The sequence below is a fragment of the Callionymus lyra genome, chromosome 2, assembly GCF_982586985.1.
Source record: "Callionymus lyra chromosome 2, fCalLyr1.hap1.1, whole genome shotgun sequence".
Classification (NCBI taxonomy): Eukaryota; Metazoa; Chordata; class Actinopteri; order Syngnathiformes; family Callionymidae; genus Callionymus; species Callionymus lyra.
Genome location: NC_141819.1, coordinates 34,330,531 through 34,344,641, shown reverse-complemented (window position 1 = coordinate 34,344,641; position 14,111 = coordinate 34,330,531).

Here is a 14,111-nt window from a genome sequence, read left to right as displayed (position 1 = left end):
CCTCTTTTATCACATCCATGAACCTTTATTGTTGTCTTACTTTTCTTCTCTTACTCTTTCATTTCATGCTTATTATTTAAACATGCCCCCTTTTTAGCCTCGTCTCCAAACTTTCAAATGATCTCTTGTCGATGAACTTATTTCTATCTTGTCCTGCTCGGCCACATCATCAACTCTGACTCTTCTAACTCTGGTCATGTTGTGTGATGTACATTGTGATCTAATTAGTTGTTTTCCAATATAAATATTGAAATATAAGAAATAAATATGTGAATTAAATAATGGAATACGCATTTGTGTTAGATTATTGTTATATATATTATACAATTGAGAGCAAGTTTAATATTAATATACCCGGAGATATGCTGTAAAAGGTTTAAAGCTTCAAGGGTTACACACACATGCCGAGAATCCTTAAACCTAAATTTAAAAAATGACTCCTGTGTAACCATTTTCATAAAACTACATATTTTTAAAACAGAGCAATATCATGATGCATAACTACACTGAAAAACTTGTAAATTGTTGCATGCACAATTCTAATATACATTTATTTATCAAAACAAAGCGCAGCTCTTTTGAAAAAAACAACAACAATATGCCATTCCCTACAGATCGACACACAACATTAAAAAATTAATTCCCCGTTACACAAAAACACAACAACACACAATCCAAACTGTACATAATCATTGTCCAACACAAACTACATTTACAACAAATTTAATTTACTGTAGGTTGTATGTGTCCAACAGTATTTATGGTTTTAATAATTTCAATGATCTACCAAAGCCAACATTTTTATTAGACACTTTACATCAGAACAAATATTGAAGTCGAAATAGACACACAACGTTCCATCCAAATCATGAAACACATTTTCCCAAATTAAGATGTTACAGGGTATAAAGAAATAAGAAATAGTGGGAGTCAAGAGTGATTTATGGGTAATGGACAGCAAAAATAAATTCTGCTTGAATGTGATAATGACAGACGGGCCATCATCGTTCTCCAGACCACAATGTCAAAGCTTCTTTTTGCTCCTTACATAATGGAAATGTCACTGTTTTCTTTCTGACCCTGAGGAAAAATCACTGTCAAGCATTAAACATCTTGTGAAGCTGGCCAGGGCATTTGCATTTTATCCACACTTCCAAATCAGTCTGTTTAATCCCATTGAGAAACAACAAGCAGAGGAAGACATTTCTTCCAAAAGAGATAAAACATTTTGAGGGCAAACTTTATAATGTCTTTTCCTTGTTTATCCTTTCATTCTTACCTTCCTCTCATTACTTATTTCAGTTTGACGGCGTGTCAGCTGTAACATTCCAATCACACATCACTGGTAAATTGCTTTTTTTTCCCCAGTTTTTGCATCGTTCAAGTACTTAAAAAAAATGGGACAACAAATCCTGTCGGTGCTTTATATTTGTATTTTACAATTTTAACTGCACAAGAACTTGTGTTGAACATGCCCAATTAACACCCATTAGTAATTCAATCACATGACATGGGGTAGTGAGTGATGGCTTGATGATCCTAATGAAGGTAGCTGGTGACATTTAAAAAAAAAAAACCTTTCAATAAAATCGTTTTTCAAAGGAATACATTGTAGAGCAGATATATTTTGAAATCTATGAAAGCTTCATTAGCCTTGGTCAATTTTATCACCATTGACATATATTCGGTTTTGGAGTGTTTCGTATATGTATTTTACACACATATAAGTGGAATTTTCAAACTATCATCCACTGTAATCAAACAATTATCAACGTGTATCCAACATTTTTCAACCTTAACCAATCGATTTTAATTGTTATCAAACAATTTATTAATGGTTATCAAACTTTTTTTTAAACAATATCCAAAAATTTTCAACTGTACTCAAAAAAAAGCTAACTGTAGTCCACTTTTAAAATTTAATCAACTCATTTTCAACTGATATCCAGTATGTTTCAATAGTAATCAAACCATTTTCAACTTTTCAACTGTAAACAAAAACATTTAAAATGTAATGAAACACCTTTTAACTTTAATCAAACACTTTTCATATATAATTAAACACTTTTTAAGTGTAAATTAACACTTTTTATTGCAAGTTAACTCTTTTTAAATTGAATTAAACACTTTTCAAACAAAAAATAAACACACATCAAATGTAATTTAAAACTCTTTAACTATACTTCAACACATTTCAACTATAATTCAATGTTTTTACTGTAATTAAAGAGTTTTCAAATGTAATTAAACAGACCATAAATTGTGTTCAAGAACTAGACTAACCATCAGAACTACTAATGCATTTATGTGAAATAGGCAGACGTAAATCTGACTAAGCAGTGTCGATGCTGATGCTTCATAATGACTGACACTGACGTCTCTGCAGTGATTGTGTTAATGATGGTTTTAAGGAGGCTTCTGCTATTCGAAGAAGGGACATATAATGAAGCGACACAATTTGAATTATTTCGTGACTGATTTGCTTCGGTGCAGCAGCAAAAGTTATAAATCCTGTTGGAGAATTTAAAGAGAATTATAATCATTATTAACTCTTGACATCAGTGTGTCTAGTTCTTTTGATTTACAGAGCAGTGACAGAGACGCTGCTCATCCCCCAATATGAAGCCCTTTATATGATCAGCACTAATGACATTCATTGTACGTGTAAATTGGTGCTAATTGTGAAAGTGAAGTTTCTAAACATAAATTGGCATATGAATGATGATCAACATAATGTGCTGAATACAAATCTGTGCACGAGAAAGTATAGAAATGAGTAGACGTATGCATACAGGTCCAATTATATCAAGTATATTTTCATGTATTTCTTGTTATCACACTGCATGCCGTCTCATTAAACCACAGAGTACGATGTATTCCACTGGATTATAATCTGAGATAAAACAGTTTCTTCATCACGAAGCTGGTGCAAAACCCTTTAGAAATTGATCTTGTGTGTTGACACACATTAGTTTCTTCGCTACGCGCAATAATCTTTTGAATCTGGATTTCCCCTCATACGCCGCTCTGATCATTATTTCACGTTGCATATCTCTCGCTCCGTATGTCGTGGCATAAATCACGTTGAAAAACACGTCTTTCACTAATTTGAGTTCAATTACTCTGCCTGGGTCTTTGTGCTCGCGGGTCATTTGTCTGCAGACCATCTCATTTCTGCTTCTGCCACACGTTCTCACCCCTTTATATTAAACCGTTGCTCTGACTGAATCTTTGACAAATGAGTTTTTGTAATTTGCTCCAGAAGCGGCACAAGACAGCAGCAGCTTGCTTGGTGCACCATGAAAACTCTTATCAAACATTAATCGACCATTAAGGCTCAATTTTTCTCTCTCCCTCTCTCTTCTCTCTGTTAAACTGTGTTTCTCTTGAAGCTTTGCTCAAACTTGGAAAAAGCAAGTTTTTGGATCTTCGACTGCGGGGCTCAGTTTCTCAGAAATAATGCTCTGGTGTTGGATTTGCTCTGTTGCTGTGAACTGGCTGCATTTGTGCCAGTAGATGCAAGTTGGCAGAAACCTACTCAAGGTTCCCTAACTTTAGACTAATGGGTTTCACTTTTTTCAAGATTAAAAAATTCTCATGTTTGCCCCCCATCGACAATCCATCTGCACTGGCCTTTTGACTGTAACTATATTTTATAGTTTCCTTGTTTGTAGTTTCTTTTAAAAACTTTTTTTTTTACTTTTGTAACCCCCTCACTCTTTTCACCGTCTTTTTCACAGCTTTTTTTTAAACTCTCTGTCCTTTCCTTGTGTGTTTTTAAAAGGCGCCTTGTAAATAAAATATATTATTATTAATTATTATTATTCTACTTCTTCTTCTTCTTCTTAATACCTGATGCTTTTTCAATTGGGGGTTCTACCCTCTTAGCGCCCCCTAACGAAAATAGTTGAAACTACATGAATAAAAGTGGTTTAGGTTGTATTAATAAATGATTAAAATGTAATAAAAATGCACATTATAGACTTTCCAGGGTGGTTTTCTGTCCCCTTCCCTTGACCTGATATGGTTGCCCTCCCCCCTTAAATATTCACTAAGACGTAGAATGTCCTAATTGATGATTTCTTCATCCAAATTAGAAATTTTAGAAATGTCATGGTTGTTCTTCTGCCCCTCTCCCTCAGAATCTTCACACAGAGGTTCGTAGTCTACTTGCAAATGTTCAAGTATTCATGTCTCCAACATATATGGACGTTTTAGGGTCTTTCCCCCGTGTACCCCCTTCCCCTTGACCTGATCAATTTCCCCTCCCTCATTAAAACTTCAACAACAGGTCAGCACTAAATATTATTTTTTAAGGAAATGATATCTTTATCAAAAATGTGGACATATTAGAATTTTCACAAGGGTAATCCAATCAAGATGCCCTCCACCCTAAAACCTTCACCGAGAGGTCAGTAGCCTACATGTTAATTTCCAATCAATGTTGTCCAGTAGTTTGGGAAATCTGTAAGACAATCACAGTCAGACAGAAATACAGATGTAGTCTTTTGTTTATATAGATTTATCATAATGATTATACTTTTTTCCCTTAAAAATTAAGACACTGTTTTATTACACTTTATCAGCTGTTTCGTGAGGCATCATGAAACCCATCATATATGTTTAGTGTCAAGCTATAATGTACTTATATATTAGGAGAATGCATTACAAAAACGACTAATATGTGTCACTTTTTATGGACAGAAAACCTATTTTAGTTTGAGATGACACAATCCGAGGCGCAGAGCTGCCGGTGTCCATGACCAAAGACCAAATTCCCTGTGATCGATCACATTGTTAACAACCAATTAATTGATCATATTTAACTTAGATCCATCGCTATAGTTACCATAACAATACATCTGTATATATCAGCACAAATGACTGGAAATCACAAAAAACTCCCCTGTTGCCTTTGATATGGCTCATATTGAAATAATGGAACGTAGAGGAGAACGTCTACAAAGCCCAATTGTCAACAAATAAGATGCCAAATGAAGTAAATACAAACCAAATAAAATCTATAAAAAACATGTTTTGATCTTTAATATAACCTTTTGTCTACTTGAACATTTAAGTTCAAATATGCAGTGTTGTTTATTGTCATTAATCTCTGTGACTTGATTTTCGATATGACAAAGAACATTCAGTAATAAATTAAACTCAAATTTACATTAATAATGTTTTTATACTCTTGAGTGCAAAAGCAAGATCTGAAGCTTCTTCAATTCCAGCAGAAAACAAATAAATAAGCTGGTCTTCCTTTTTGTTTCCACTACAAAGCCCAACGGAGATACAGAAGAAATTGAAGATTAATTTGAAATCTAAAAGCAGGTTTTATTTGCAGCAGAGGAATTTCAGGGGCTCGCTTTATATCCGATAATTAGAGTTAGGAATAAGAAGCTTATCCGCTGATGGCCGGATAAGGCCTTTGTTTGTCTTTAAATTCGTTGTAGATTGGAGTCGGCGTGTGTTGCCACTATATGTTGAAGACTTTTCAAACAGCACTCTCAATATTTGTGCGGTAAAACATCTTCTAAATTGGGTTAGCGAGCGCAGACAGGGGTTAAAGTGTGTGTTTGTGTGTGACTATCTGATCTCAAAGCGGAGGCTGGAGGCAGAGCATACGATGACAAGCCTCATTAAGAGGGAATCTCTCCACTGTTCTGGCTTTTTCGACATCACTGCCGCCAGACTTCTCTAATTACACTCTCCAAGTGCCATTCCGTGCGAGCAATCAACCCACTGCTCTTTGCATATGCAAATATGACAGACCTGATCATTAGCTTTTATAACCGGCTCCGTCTAATTGTTATTGTAAAAACAGCCGTGTGGAGCCAAGGGCAAACACCGGCCCGTTCCCTCACCATCAATCACCCGTCGACCACCCTCGTTCCATTACATATTTTTTACGAGGTTTTTGTCACTCCGAACCGAGTTGCACGGTTGAATGTCATGGCCGTATAATCAGCTGACAAACGCCCCAGTCTGACATCGTTCCGTCCGAGTGGAGGGCCAGAACAATAAAAGAGGATCTCTTCCTGACGTCGGCTAATTGGCCAAATGGAGTCACTTAGGCAGAACAGCGGTGCCATCATAGCCTTTGCTGATGATTATGAGTCCAGATTCCCAACTTGATAGCCCACTGGTCCAGAAATGTTTCCCACTAAATGATAGTGTCCATGAGGGACGAATTCGGCAGCAAAAAGATTAAAAAAAAAGAAAAAAAGAGTGGAAGTTTCAGTGACTTCGTTGTCCTTGAGGAAGCATTCATTTGCATTTGTGAAGCTTCACATCCTCCTGACCAGCTTAAAAAATAGAATCCAAAGACCTGTACGACCTCAGATAAGTTATAAATAGCGAAGACAATGAAAACATTTTGGGCAAGAAATTGTCATATAGCAATTCAGTACACGTCTTAAAGACCGCCAATAGGTTATGAATAAAAGCCACACTTACCAAAACATATGTTGAAACTCATTTCTGCCACCAGAATACACAAAGAACAACATATATAAGTAAGAAAGTTAGTAAAGGTTATTTGTAAAGCGCCTTTCTAAGCGTCTTTTCTGACTATAAAAAAACAAAAAAAATACACAGTTAAGCACCCTCATGCACAGCCACATGTAGATCCATAATAAATGCACAAAATACTGACTTCTTAAAGAAACATCTCAAGACATTTTCATTCATGCAGGCATTTCCTTGATTTTCTGGAACTCCTTTACTGTTCCCTGTGTTATCTTGACCTTTAAAGTATATACAGTATTTCATTGATTATTCTTTTGATTGTTCTTTGTGACCCTGGTCTGGAAAAATAAATATAAATTAGTTACTTACTTACAAAATCCACAGTCAAATAAATGTTCCCCCTTTTTAAGTAATTAAAAGAGAAAAAAAAAATAATAACGACAGCGCTTAATGAAGTTCTGTGACTATCAAAAATACTAGTAGTGAAGGGTTGATGAGGCCTCATGAAACAGCTGATGTTGTATCATGATACAGTGTCTTCATAATGATAGGCCACTCTAAGTTTTAAAATGATGCAAGGTTTTATTGAACAGGAAAATCAGAGTTAAATATGATAAAACAGAGAGGGTCATCTATTGGCCTTTTTTCAAATTAAAGATACTGTATCATGATACCTAATCAACGCATCCCTTCTAATACAATAGCAAGGCCTTGAGAGGGTGGAAGGTATTTTTGCATGTCGTAACAGTACATTCAGATAGTGTTAGGCTGAGGAAGCTTCATGAAGCAGTGTCCTTATTTTCAGAGTCCAGTAGATGGCACTCTTTGCTCTATAAAGTACTGCCTTGAACAGCTTTTCATTGAAAACCTCACGTTATATTTAAACAGAGCGCCACCTAATCACTGCGTCTATCACATCATTCAGATGTCGTACCTGCTTTATTTATCAAATCTCAACTACCACTCCACTCCAGAGAAAAACAACAAACCAACACAAAGTCTACAAATGGAGTTACATTTATTTCCAGTTTCTATAGAGCTTTTGCGATAATTAAAATTAAAGTCCTCAGTGACCATTTTGTATTATTGTGCATGTTGCGACACAACAGTCTTGAAGTTTTATCACACTAAAAATACCATGTCTTATTTTATTTGACTTTTTTTTTTTCAGCTTGAAATCGAAATTGCAAAGTCCACGGAAAATTGCCTCATCTCAGTTTCTCCTGCAACACTTTCATGCTGGACTCTATTAAAAATTACAGAAATGGTCCATTTCATCTTTCTCTCTGCTTCCCCGCTGAATAATTGATATCACTGTAATTTTTTACACAACAGAAGGGAGTTGTGCAGTTAAATATTGATCACCTTCAGACACGCTAATTATTTTTCAGGGATAACTCACATGCTGGTGGATATCTTGCAGCCGAGGTTGTTCTCAAGTATCAAAGTGGCGAGTGAGTGACCAAGCACTGAAGAAATGCTTTCGTTAAAACACTTCGCACAAGCCTGATGTCCTGATGATGATACAGGTCTGAAGGAAAAAGCATGAATTTCCCTGGTTTGAAGAAAAGCAATAAATATTTGATCATTGAACACAAGTATTTGTACAGTGATCAAATGTTTAGGCTTAGAACTGTGTGGATATGCACTTGGGAATCCCAAATGGAACACTTCATCACCACTTTCCCGAGCCCTGACCTCTGAGACTCCTGTGTTTGTCTTAGTGTTGTCTTGATCTTTTGAGTATATATTTTATTGAGTATTATTTGGATTGTTTAAGTGCTTTGTGACCCTGGTCTGGAAAAGAGCTATACAAATATAAATTACTTACTTACTTACTTACCTCAAAAATGATGTCAACAGCGTAAGTGGTTGACAGTGCGTGGCTGAAAACTGTACTATAAGATGGATGGCTGAGAAAAAAGAGGAAAATTAAATATGAAAAACAATGAAGTAAAGAAAGAAGTTAAATTTGTAAGTTAAATTATAAAAATAATAAACATACAGAAAGAAGGTGTTGAGGTTCATTCAGTTTTGTTCACCACAATTACGATTTGTTTTTCTGTTCTTATTTTTTGTAAGAGTAAACTGAATTTTATGTAACTCCTCTTGGATTTATGGAATCAATGCAGACATACGGAAAGCAGGCATACAGGGCTAGAAAATGTACACAGCGCTGATTTCTAATGTCTACAATATTTTTTTACAACTTTTGGTGTCTAAGTGGAAATTTTGCCACCGGCCCCCCTTCGCCAAACATTAGTAGACATTGGTTGCCTGGCCACTACACAAAAACTACATGTCATAGTCATAATTATAACCATGGCACCATTTGACATTACTCATCAGGAGTGTTGCAAAGTCCCCCTATAATTTTTTAAAAATAGAGTGAAGGGTATGTTTTTTTCTTTTAAAAGCCTAACAACGCATTTACCAACTCCTTAACCCTTGTGTTAATCACAGGGTCAAGATGACTTAAAAACAAATAAAACGATAGATAGATAAATTGACTTCATTATACCTCTGGAGATCTCCATCGGAAAATTGGGTTTCCAGTTCAGTACAGCAATTTTCATAGAAAAACAAGAAGGCTTTGTGAAAGCGCTCTATAAATATAAATTACTTACTTACAAAGTACAAACAAAGGAACAAAAGCAAAGGATACAAATTATAAAGAACCAGAATAAACAGGAAAAAGGATACAAAGATTAAAAAAGAACAGAATACATCATCCTTGAACTCCGATCCTGCTCCAAAATTCAGAATTAAAGAGCCTAATAGCCTGAGGAATGAATAACTCCCTGAGTCTATTAGTGTTGCATCTGGGAAGGATAATTTGTGCACTCTATCTGCTTCTTTTTTTTTTTTTCTAGAATCCCTTATTAGTCCAGCGAGGGGAAATTCGGTTGTGCTTTTGACAGCCATTCACACATACTGATGGGAGTAGGCTGCACACCTGCACCAAGTCTACCATCAGGAGTAATCAGGGTAAAGTGTCTTGCTCAGGGACACAACGACACAAGCTTGTCTGGAGCTGGGATTGAACCTGCAACCTTTTGGACTGCGGGCAAGCACTCTACCATGTGAGCTATGACGCCCCCTTTTTCTTTGTGGTATCCCTAGTGTTGCCTCTGGGTCAAGGTGACGAGTTGTTTTTGGACGAAACCAGAGCGATTAAGACAGTGATGTGTGTTTGATGTGCTGAGTAATTAATGACCATTTCAGTGAAGCGCGTATCGAGGCATGTGTTGGTTGACGTTCCAGGCCTCACGAACAGGCATACCACGAATGCGCTCGCTGCTTTTCTAGGAATTGTTAATATAAGTGCTATTGAATCTCACATCTTTTAGATTTGGTGAATTTTTGTGCTCGACCTGTTGTATTTATGGAGCCTTCAAAAATGAAGAGATTTTCCTCCTGTGTGGCAGCATTTTGAGCTGATCTCTTTATAAAGTTTAATAATTCTGTGATATATTCTCAAAAGTGGGTGAAATAATGGAAAAGTAAGAAAACGCCTGATGCCAAGCAGTGTAGAAAAGTTGCTATTCCTGAAATTAAACTAAACAATTGTAACCCCAAACAATTTAAGTAATGTTTTGTTAATTATCAAAATTGTTTAAGCACAAATTATGACAGAGCTTCATACTTATTGTCCACTTGGGGCATTAGAGCAAATTAAGCCACATATAGCTTTGGCTCAAGGATGAACTACTCAAATGGAAGGCTTTAGTGCTTCATGAGGCTTCATCTCATCATCACTAGATAAAGCATCTTCTGGAATAACATTATGAACAGAGAACACAACATTTAATTTACATACCATTTTTTTTTTTGCATTTTTGTATCTAATATGCCAGAAATTCAGATAAGAAAGAGTCAATAATGAATAAAAGTTGTTTTCTTTTTAGTAGCTGTATAAGGTCAATGTTTTCTTGAACGAAATTAAAAGTATTTGTTTCATTTCACAGCTTTTTCTCCATTTTTAAAAATATGAATACCTAATGTAGGAACATCCAAGAGTCCAATTCTTTGTTGCGGAATATGTGCCATTGTTTTATTTTATTTGTCTTGTCATCTTATTTTTAATTGTTAGATTAAAAAAAATGAATTTATTTCCAAATCCTCATGGTATGTCATGCGCATATTGCTGTGATACAATGGAAATTTAACCGGTTTAGAACGCCTACTTGCCCCTTGTCTTACAACTCAAGACACTCTTTTATTTGGAACTATGTACAGATCATAGTTCAACTTTCATTTAACAAGGCAAACATGACTATCTTCCAAGGAGATTGACATCTTCTTGAGCAGCCAGAGAACCAGATACAACCCTCTTGCAGCCAACATCTCCCCTCGTCTACCATCAGGTCACAGGCAGTGGGTTGATGCCTGCAGTCAGAAAGAAACTTTTTCCCAGCATTGCGTGATGGTTATACAACGTTCATCTGGCACATATTTTCATCATCCCTTTGTTTGTTTCATTAAAAATGTTTTGACCATAATATCAAATTGCAGGTTTGAAAAAACTTTCCACAACTTTCATTCTCCTGAGGCGGCTCTCAATTCTTTTTTTGGAAATACACATTTTAAAATTGCAACTCTAATTTGATCCCCCCTGGGTTTTTTTTTCTTGCACCAAGAGGAACTGTATGCACACAAAAAAAATGTTTTTCATTCAGATTTTTCTAGTGCTGAAGTGCTTGTGTCAAATAGACTTTTCTACTGTTTTCTGCCAGATATTGTGGTGCAAAAGTCAGTGGAGTTCAGGCTGGAAATAATGTCTGGTAAATGTTCAAAATAAAGGACTTTTTGAAGACATATCAATTTTAATTTGCTTTCAATAAAATAAGTGCAAAGGGTTGAAATCAGCTCTGCTAATTTTTGGAAGAACTGTAAATCCCTGTGTAGTTATGAACCATTACATTTTTTTTAATTCAAATAATTTCACATGTTTATTGTACTATATTGTCCTGTTAAGTATTTGACATGCAGTGTACAGAATTGATGTTAGTGTATTATTTCCCTTCATTAGATTGGTTAAAATGACTATGGTCAAGTTTCTGTTGACTGATTGGTTGAAGCAGAGGAACTTTGGTGAGCAGTGGAAGTGACAACAACAGGAAACAACCTTGTCCTGTCTAGCATATGCACCATGTTATGGAGTGTGTTTTTCAGCAAATGCAGAGAAAACATTGGACAATATAGACTGATAGTAGTTGTAGTCTCTGCTCTGACAGTAATGAAAAAATACATTTTTACTGTTGCTTTCTGCCACCACAGCTGTGTCCAGCTAGTCTCCATTCATTCAGCTCGGAGCAGTGCTTAGTCCAATGCTGTTGACCTTCCTGAGAAGGGTAACCGCTTGCTAGTCTCAGAATGGTTTGGAGTAAGGAGAGGATTTCTGCCGAAGGTCCTCCATTGTCCCAACGCCTGCTTACTGCCATCATCTCATCATTTCAACCTATAGCCGAGCATTGGAACATAGTCCTCGAATGAACCTTGCCAAGCTGTGAGTACTTAAGTTCATAACTTGTACCAGGGATGAATGGTCAGGGGAGGCCGGTGAGGCAGAACCTCATTTCTCAATGCGCAATTCATCACAAACTGTGTTGATGCATGCAATTGATGCGCCGGTTGCCATATCTCTGAATGTTTCCAATATAATGCTCACAGATACGTTTATTTGCCTTGGTTTTTCCACAGCCTGGCTGATGTATTTACCGTTAAAGTTTAATGTTTGTGAGGTTCTTATTTAGTTTTGCTGATCAGAAATACAACTGCAGTGAAAAGGCAAAGTTGGAGGCACACACTAAAGAGCCTCATCAAAGTACGTCACATCTCCATTGAGGCGGAGAGACTTTTAAAACTAAAGGATATAAGGTGGAGTTTTACAACAAAGTAACAGAAGTTTGTGTGCTTGTGTGAGGACAGGCACATGGACTTTATTTACAGATGAAGGTAAGACCAGAAATCTTAAAATAAAACTTTCAAATTAAGAGCATTGGATCAGTTGCGTCTTTCTTGTAATCCTTTAATTTCACAGTCATACTCTATACTGTTTAAATCCACGTTTTCCAATCCTTTTTAAATTATTTATAAGTTCATTCTTTTTTTTCTATATTCATTGATTGTTTAAAACAAATTGAGATATTTAGCCAATTGAGAGGTCTCAGATCATTAAATATGGGAGGTTAAAGATTTTGAATACATAACTTTAAATAAATTGATAATTAAAACATGATATTTCATTTATGACTCATTTGTCAAAGATGACAAGTTTATGAAGCTATGAATCAATGTTAATCCACAATCGATGATTAAAAAAATAGAATGTATCTACCGTACATATTATCATGTGTGTTCAGCTGAATCTCAGAATGTGTCAAAGAACCACATTTCCCAGAGTGCACCAGCAGCAGCCAACCAAATGCTTTGGCACTAATGTGGATCACCTGTGACCTGTGAAGTCATGGTGGTTCTCTGTCAGTCAGAGAGAGAAGACGCTCCAAGTGCACAGTGCGTTCAGTCCAAAGACGCCAATGGTCGGTGGAATGTTTTATTTACTGTCATTGTGTTTGAAATGCATCTGAGATATTCAAATGTATGTTTAACTGCGGTAAATATTAGTTAAGGAACACATTGTGGCATTTACTATATTGATTTTGTGAATAATGGGTTTTGCTTAAATAACATTTCATTTGAGTTTGGAAAATTAAAGGTAAAAGATTCAAAAGAATAGTACAAAATTAAATATCAGAGCTTTACTAAAAAGGTTTTGGAAAATTCATGAAATAAGATTCAGTGCTTTTTAAATGATGAAAAATATTTGATTAAGATGTTTAAAATTGAATTTAAAATATTCAAAGGATTAAAGGAATTTGAAATGTTTGAACAACTAATCTAAAAGAGTGAAACTTTAAGAACCTTGACTTCTCGCTGGTGGGTGACGTGTATATAAAGAGTGCTACACACATTCTCATCTCTTATCACACGACAAAATCCTGTGGCCGTTCTTAGAAAAGCTTCGCCGTGTTTCCTAAAGAAGTGAATTAAGCTTAAGAGGCAGCAAAAGCTACACTTGTAGACATGACAGCTCACCTGAACATGCTCAACACAGCTCAGGTACATCTTGGCAAATATTTACAGTGATTCACAATGTAACCCTTTTTTAATTTGAGTTAAAAAAATATATATATAGACAAGGCAGACAAAGATGGTTGTTGGTTTAAATGCTTGACGGCACCTCGACCACATGGCCCATCAGAAGGCTGTGCTGGCTCAGGATCACATAATGCGCGGGTTAAACTTGGCATGCTATATCCCTGATGTTTGTGCGACCGTGGATCTGTTGTCGATCTTTGGATCCACATATATGTGAGCAGGTGTTCTCCATCACAAACTTTATTAAAAGCAAGCGTCGCACACGCCTCACAGATGACTGTTTACAATCCTGTGTAAAGATGAAGGTGACGGCCTTGAAGTGCAGAAGCTCTGCACTGAGGCACAGTGACAGAAATTATAATTAACAATTATAACAGTTTGAATTTTCTTCATATGGCATGTGTTCAGATTTTTTCCTTGTTCAGTGGAACCATCCTTTTTGTTATTGAGGTTGACGGGTGACTCCATATGCCAGTAGA